Source organism: Gossypium arboreum, chromosome 4 (genome assembly GCF_025698485.1).
Source record: "Gossypium arboreum isolate Shixiya-1 chromosome 4, ASM2569848v2, whole genome shotgun sequence".
Taxonomy (NCBI): Eukaryota; Viridiplantae; Streptophyta; class Magnoliopsida; order Malvales; family Malvaceae; genus Gossypium; species Gossypium arboreum.
Window position 1 is genome coordinate 86966287 of NC_069073.1, and position 8956 is coordinate 86975242.

The window sequence follows — 8956 nt, forward strand, 5'->3', positions numbered from 1 at the left end:
TCATTCATCCTTTCTGAGTTCTCACAAAAGCTGAAAATGCAAATTCCTTCTCCTTGGTGTCGATTTCTTCTTCCTCTCTTTTTCCTCTATTTTTTTTCTTCCTTTTTTGCTTTTTCTTCTAGTCAAAACCTTCTGATCACCTTACTCACCTCCTCTGTCGATCTCATCCTCCACAAAACCTCCATAGCCGATTGCCATAAAAGCCGAAATCCTGAAAACTCACTTATTGTGTCGATTTCTCCAAGCCAAAATCCTTCAGTTATTTTTGTTCTTTTTGATCAACTTTCATCTTCTATAAACCCTTAGTATCTTTCGGCAACATTAGTTCAAAGTTATAGCCTCAAATCATCATCTTCTTCGTCACTTAAATAGCCGAAATACCATAGATTTAGGGACTTATAGCCGAAACTTCAGATCTCTTGGATTCGAGTTCTACCATCGTTTAGAGGATAGATCTACATCAGATCTGCATAGAAATCAAAGAGGAATAAGTGGTAAGTGATCATCACCTCAGATCTAGTCTTATTTTACAATTTAGAAAAGCCAAAGTCCCTAAAATCTAAGGAGGCTGTCGATTTGGGCATAGGGCTTTAAGGGTCTTTAACTGACGATTTTTTTTGGTGATTAGTGTCATCTAGAGGTTTGATCAAAGGCTTGGATCTTTGGAGCAACTAGACTTGGACCTAGTCATCGGTTTTCGGCAAAAAGGTAAGATTCTAAAGGCTTTTAGGGCATGGTTCGAATATGGGTAGGTGAATATTGGAATTGGTTGTTGTGGGTTGCAATCTAAGAATTGTGGTAATCAATTGTATAACATCATAAGGGATCTCAGTAGCAGTCGTCGTGAAATAGGTGTGTATCGAACACCCTCTCATAGTTCAAATCGGCAAAAGCCAAAATGCCGAAAATCTGACATTTCATGGGCTTGTGAGTGTACGAGTGCTCACATGACATTTAGAAATCATTAGATCTGAAATCGCAAAGTGGTAAGTTATTCATGTGTGAAATTTAGTGCACTTCAGTAATTGGGCCTCGATAAGCTAAAACTGGGCCCATACGGGTAAAATAATAAAAAAAATAGGCAATAAGTATGTTCTGTTAGACTGTAGAATCGAAACTACTTAAACCGGTAAACTGGTCATAAAACTTGAATTAAATGGGCTTAAATTGCTAATGGACACTGTAGGGCCCATTAGGGGTTTTAGGGCCCAATGGCTAAAATTGTGAAATTGAGATAAATAAATTACTATGATGACAAATGGGCTAGTAAGGACCGTAACATTCGTGAGAACCCTTAAAACTGATAAAATTACTGAAATACCTTTATAGGTGGAAAATTTACAGATTTACCCCTAGGAGCAAAATTACTGATATACCCCTAGGGTTAAGGTTGACCTGAATGCATGTTTGATGTTACTATTTACTGCATGCCATGTTATTATTATCTGATAAGGTTGACTTGAATGCATGTTTGACTGTTACTATTTACTGCATGCCATGTTATTATTATCTGATGCATAGGACTGGGTTATTGATGGAGGAAGTACTAAAAGTGGCTTGACCTCGTACTGGAGGCTTTGCCTCAACTTACTGATATCTGAGAAGCTATGCTGCAAATGTGGAGTGTAGGGCTGGGTGGGTTGAGCTATTCCCCACATGAAGTGTAGGGCTGGTACGAGTGGAGTGTAGCAGTTGGTTATAGGCTGGGTTGGGCTTGCATACACGAATATGTCTGTTCTGTTCTGGAATGGGCCTATAGGCTATACTGTTATCTGAAAAGGGGCTAAGGCCCGGTTCATCAGATACGAAAAGGGCTTGACCCGAGACCATTGTTATCTGAATAGGGCTTAGGCCCAATGGGCTTGAGCTGACTTGGGCTTTGGATGGGTTTTCCATACACACTGAGTTTTCCAAACTCACCCCCTTTCTCTTCCATCCTTGCAGGTGAGCCCTAGTTGGTGGACTTAGAGCTGGGCGGGATTCAGAGTGGCCACGAAGATTAAATTTCTGGTTTTTAAATAAGTTTCAATTAGCTTCCTTTTAAATTCCACATTTATTTTTGATCTTTTCTATTTTGGTTAAAGTTGTAATAAGGCCGCCCTATTATTTTTATTTTGGGTTTTTAAATTACTTAAATCATTTTCAACTTGAGATTCACATCACTTAAATTGATTTCTTAAAATTGGTTAGCTCTAGGGCGCGTTTTATAAAAGTTACTTATTTTCAAAATATCACGATAACCGAGCAAAGCTTCCACAACGTAAATGTTTTCAAAGGAAATAAATATTTTAAATAGACTTAAACTTAATTTGTTGTTCGTGGACAAGTATTGAGCTTAAAGTGTGGCAATGGATGTGTGCATGTCTAGGATTGGATCATGGAAGAGCTAGGTACTTAAGCAGTCTAATTGACTCAGCTCCTCTTTTCTTGAATCCTACCTGGTGCGCAGCTTCCATTCACTTTAATTTAAAACAAAAATATTCTTTAGACACTAAGAAAGATTTTAGATAAAACATGACTTCTCTAGTAACGCTTCAATGTGACACGCCAGATTCAGTCGTAACGTCTAGGCCAGGTTTGAGGTGTTACAAAACATGCAGTAATTAAGCATTGTGTCTATTAATTATAATTCCAACATGATTTAATAATTAATTCATTAGTTATTTAACAATTATATTAAAAAAATAACTTAGGCATGATTTTACTTAACCAAGCAATTTACCGAGGCCTATAACAGCATAAACATCATTTTAACAATTTAAGCAGGCAGAATATAATCAACCCAACACAAACTTAATTTAAGCTACATTGATTAAAATAACCATTTCAATAGCATAAATATTCATAAACATGTTTGTCAAAACAACAACAAAAATTAAAGAGATAGGGAACAAGAAGCAAATCCGGTGTTTCTCCGTGGCTTGACCAGTTGCTTCGTTCTTCGTTCTTCGTTGCCCTCGGCTATCAAGGTAGCTTATGAACACCTAATTGCTTCTCCAAAATGGATGATGAGAGCCTCATTACCAAGGGAAGAAATTGGCACTTGAACAAAAAGGGAAATGGGATGGAAAAAAATGGAGAGAAAAGTGAGAGAGGAAAAGAGAGAATGAGAGAATGTTGTGGGATTAAGGGATGGTTTGAATGATTAGAAAGGGGTGGCTTTTATAGCTGATTGTGTCTGCTAAAAATAGAAAATTCCAGTAGACAAAGAGCCCCCCTATGGCCGGCCATCTACTTGGAAAAAGTTGAGACTTTCAACTTTGCTAAAAATAGCTTGGGGCAAATCTACAAAGCCACAATTAAAGGTGGGGTTTGAATGCAATTTGGAAGTCTTTCAAAGGCCTTTTCGCAAGAATATTTAATCAGCTAAAATGCTGATTTGGGTCAGCATATGGACGGTTCTGGGCTGCCCAATTAGTGGCTGGTTCGGTCACTCAATTTGGTTCGACCAGTGCGGTTCAACTAGACCATTTCTCCATAATTAATTAAAAATAATTTATTTAACCCAAATTAAATGGGGAATAAATTAAAATTCATTAAATTATGAATTAATACACATTTTTGGACCGTCTTAGGCTGAAAATTAATATGCCTCGATACTTCAAATTGCTTCTCATTTTTGTGCTTTCAGTAGTGTCAGCCGAGCCAATTTTTGCCCTTTGTGCGAATCTGTCGAAAATAGTCAAAATTAATCAAAATTAAGTATAAAATTAACTAAAATTCACCATGGTCATATTTTTAACACAATTTAATTATTTTATAATAATTAATTATTTTTTGACAAGAATTTAACCGGATTTGCACGAATTTAAGTAAAAATGGGTATGAAAAAACATATAAATTTTTGTGTTTCCACCCATCCCTACACACCATATGGTGTCATTACAACACATAACAGATAATATGTAGTCAAGCTGCCAGTGTAACATCTCGAAATAGGGCCTAGTCAGAATAGTTATTTCAGGACCACAAATCCGACATCAAAATATTTATTTTATGATTATTATAAGGCCTAGAATATGATTATAAGCATTTGTTAAAGTTTCATGAAGAAATTCTTTGAGCAAGGTGTTCAATTGGAAATTAGGGACTAAATTGAATAAATTGCAAAACTTGATTTATAGAAGTAATTTGTATGAAATTGCTTTGGGTTATGAATTAGAAGGTCTTGGAGAGCAATTTGCCCAAATTCTAAATTTTTGGACAAAAATGGGCTTGCATGGATGAAATTTTAAAGAAAGGGTATGAGGGCATTTTGGTCATTTGGCCTTTTAATGAAATAAAATGGGAAAAATGAACCAAAATCAGCTCATTTCCTCCTTCATCCAGCCAAAATTCCCAAGTCACCATAGCTAGGGTTTTCAAGCTTTCCAAGCTCAATAGTAAGTGCTCCCAAGCCCCGTTTTTCCTACTCTTCGTATTTTTGAAATCCCGGTAGCTTGCTCTCTCCATTTCTACCCATATTTCATGCTAGGGTTCATGTTTAAAAATTTATCCATGCATGAGTTGCTTGTATTTTGATGGATTATGGAGGAATATGAAAGATGAATGTGTATTAAACATCTTTTCCTAGTTGATTTTCATGAAAAACCCTTATAGGGACTATTTTGTAAAAGATGTAAATGTGTGGTAGAAATGAGAAAATAATGGATAATGTGGGCTACCATAAGAAGGAAAAGTGTTTGGCTAGGCTTGGGTAAGATAAAAAGTGCATGTGTTTCATTATACGAGCCTAGGGACTAAATCGTAAAAATGTGAAAGTTTAGGGGCAAAACAGTCATTTGGACCGGGGTAGATATTAAACTTGTGATGTATAATGTGGGGTATTAATAAATTAATTTTGTTGTTATAGACCTCGAGGAACAAATTCCGGAGGTCGATCGAGGTAAACGTAAAGTTTTGGAATAACCGAATCACAACTCTGAAAAGAATACCAGGTAAGTTTGGATAACTTAAAGTAAACCCCTAATATGCATAATTGAATGATTTATGAATGCATGATGATTGCATTTATTATTAGCATGAAATATCATGTAAATGCATATTTGATGGTAACATGTGAAAAATGTCTCGATTGAGGTTGACAAAGGGAATTTGATGGATAAACCCTCATTGATATGTGTAAAGAGATCCTACATGTGTTGCAATAAGGATTTAGCCTGGACGGGTAATCCGTGATCTCGAGTATGGAAAGGATCTAGCCCGGATGGGTGTTTCTTGAATGATCGAGCCTCCCGAAGAATATATGTGCATTGAGGATTCAGCCCGAACGGGTAATCCTATTAGGGTGTGAATTTAGCCTGGACTAGTAATTCAGATCCGAGCTCATTAAGGGTGTTTGTCGCTATAAGGGATTTAGCCTGGACTGGTAATTCCAACATCACCTTATGAGTTTATGATATGGAGGATTTAGCCTGGATTGGTAATCCTGCCAAGAGATGTGAGGTTCGCGGGAGTGCATATATGTAAAATGATCATTCATAAGAATTAACGGATAATGGGTATTCCAGCGAGATTTCCTAGAAACTCAACGGGATTAATATGATGTATGTCAATAAGATGATGAATAATGAGCTCATCTACATTAATTACATGATGCTTTGTTATGTGACTAACTTATTGATTGAGTGCATGTGATAGGAAATCATTTTATAATTGATGATTTCATGATTTAAAGTATGGATGTATGCTAATTACTCGGTAAGTTTACTTTCCGGTTATTTGAGCTTACTAAGCATGAAAATGCTTACCCCTCTCTTTTTCCTGTTTTACAGAGCTCGAGGACTCATAAGGATTAGAAGACGATTGGAGAAGCAACACACTATCAACTAGTCAAGCTTTGGTATAAAGACACTTCTATTTTGTTAATGGCATGTATAGAGCTTTGAGTATTTTGTCATATGTGTCATTTGAATTGCCAAATGAAGGCATGTAAAGATGTATTCATCTTTTTTTATAAGGCCATGGAAATTGACATATTTGGAAGTAGGCTATGACCTGCCTTTATATGCATGTTTATGTTCTTATATGATGGGTTGCTACAATTGGCAATGAGTTCAAAAACGAGCCAAATTTTAAGTGTGCTGCAATAACATAAGACCCCATAAATACTAGATGGGAAATAACCTTTTTTGTATGAAACCAATGATATGAGGTTTCCATACAACTAACTTCATCAAGATCATTTACAAGTGTATAATCATGTTTTACTTTGAATTTGGTATCTATTAAGAGAAAGAAGTAGAAAGGGGTGACTAAAAGCTTGGAAAATAGCCTATTAGGGTCCACATGGTTAGACACGCGACCCATCCCCATGGGCGTGTGGTATGGTCGTCTTTCTCCTGCACCTAAAACTTCAAGTCAAATTAGCACATGGGTAGGACACACGGACTTGTTTTTGGGGCCGTGTTAATTTAACAGAATGCTCAAGTTTTGGACACGGGGTGAGCCCACGGGCGTGTGTCTTGGCCGTGCCTAAAAGTCCGTGTTGCCCATAGGTTAAAGGCATGAACGTGCCCTAGGCCACACGGGCGTGGGTGACCACAAGGCCCCTCATACACGGGTGTGTGACACTTTTAAATAAGGAAATTTTCTAAAGTTATTAAATGTTCCCGATCCTATCCCGAACTATCTCTATGTATATTTAGGGCCTTGAAGGCCCATTTAAGGAACAAGATGTGAATACCTGAAAGTTTCAGATCTGAGCTAAACCTGGTGAGTCGATTCAGTATGTTTTGAATGTAAAGTTTCGATAATACCTCGAACCCTATCCTGATAACGGATATGGGTGAGGGGTGTTACAGCCAGAATATAGGCAAAGGTTGCCATATAGAACACTTCCTCCACATATACAATTCCCACCCAAACATATATACGGAATACAAATATAGAAATATCATGCTTACATGCTCGTATACAGATAACATATATATATTTAACAGTGTAGTCAATCATGCATAACAATGTCCTACTGGGAGTAAAATATCAGAATATCAGATCACATAATTTAGGGTTTGGTTAGACTTTACTGACCTTACGTAGGCCCATAGTCGATTGGAACAACCCGTGCGACCCTAGGAAAAATTTTAGAATTGGGCATGTGGGCCCACACACCCGTGTGGCCCACATGGCCACACCCACACCATCACACTACCTTGTCTTGTGCACGGCCACACATTCGTCAAACACACGGTTGTGTCTCACACAAGGCCAACCACATGACCAGGTACACGCTCGTATGGCGTCGACAAAATGCATTTTTGGCTTTCGACGAAACCCATTTTTCTACATTTTGGGAACACACCTGGTTCTTTTTAGATGCTACAGCAATCTCGAGCCCTCTGAAACCTAAGAAATAGTATCCCATTGAACAATTAGCAATCAATTTATGAATCGAAACATAATCTAAAATAACGCACATAACTTACCGTCGATAGTAACAAATATCAACACAGTTTAGACCGTCAAAGCTGTAACACCCCTTACCCGAGTTCGACACTGGAATAGGATACGAGGTGTTACCAGACTTCAACATAAGCAAACATATATTTCCTAGTTATGAAATTTTGCTCCAATTTAAAACTTTTAATAATACTTTAATATCCCTACTATGGGCCTACGAGGCCTAGATCACGCTTTGGAGTTGATTCGGGACTAATCTATGCACTCTAGAAAACTTTGCAAAAATTCAAGCTGATAGGGGCATACGCCCGTGTGGATGGGCAATATGCCCGTGTCCCTAGCCTGTGCTAATTTATTTTTTTGATTCGAACTTATAGGGGTTTTCACAGGGCTTGGCACACGCCCGTGTCCATGACCCATGTCTCCCACACGGCCATGACATGCCCGTGTCTCAGCCCGTGTGTAAAAACATTGACATTCCGTTTCTGACGTCAGGAACCAATTAAGGGCACACGGCCAAGGCACACGCCCGTGTGTTAGGCCGTGTCCTCCACACGATTGAGACACATAGCCGTGTCTCTGCCCGTGTGTTTACTACCATGCATACTGACTTGTAAAATTGAGGTGCAAAGGACACATGGCTGGACTAGAAGCCCATGGGGTAAGCCGTGTGTCACAAACGGTCTAGAAAAAAGCCCGTGTGTCCACCGGTGTGGACAAAAACAAGGCTATTTACCAAGCCTTTTGCCACCCTTACTTGCACCAACCTACACAACATCAACCAAAATTAATTCAAGTATAACATAAATAACCAAAACAACCACAACCATGAGAAATTTGCATCAAATGCATTTAATAATAATCAATATTAAACAATATTAATGGCCTATACAAATTGAATATTACATCCATCATATGAGCCAACACTTGCGGCTAAACTAACAAGACTCTAAACAAAAGATTCAAGTCCCTATACATGCCACAATCAAAACATTTAAACTAACTATACCAAAAGCTTCAAGTGATAGTGTGGTCGATGCCTCCGACGTCCCTTGATCCCCGACACTAGCTTGGCAATACTATAAGAAAATGGAAAGGAAAGGGAATAAGCATAAAGCTTAGTAAGTTGCATATAAATAAGTAGCAACATCAACCATGCATATTATAAATCAATACAACATTCTTGAGTGAACATAGGTAAATATCACTACATGCTTATCTATCACAAGTATAAACCAAAGATTTCGATATCATCCTAAAATCATTTCATAGCTAGAACTTACCCATGTCATTCTTACCGTCAATGCAACATAACTAGATGCAACATAACTAGACTCATATCTCATGAGAGAACTTAATGGCTGAAAATTTCAAGCTTTCAAGACCCCTTCCTTGCTGAAAATTTTGGTGGGGAAGAGAAGAAGAGAAAAAGATGATAGCTTTTCTTTATTTTATTTTATTCTAGTCAAATTGGTCACCAAATTTCACCTAATTTTGACCTTTTTCATTTTCTTGTCCCTATGGCCGGCCATGCCATTAATAAAGGCCTATTTGC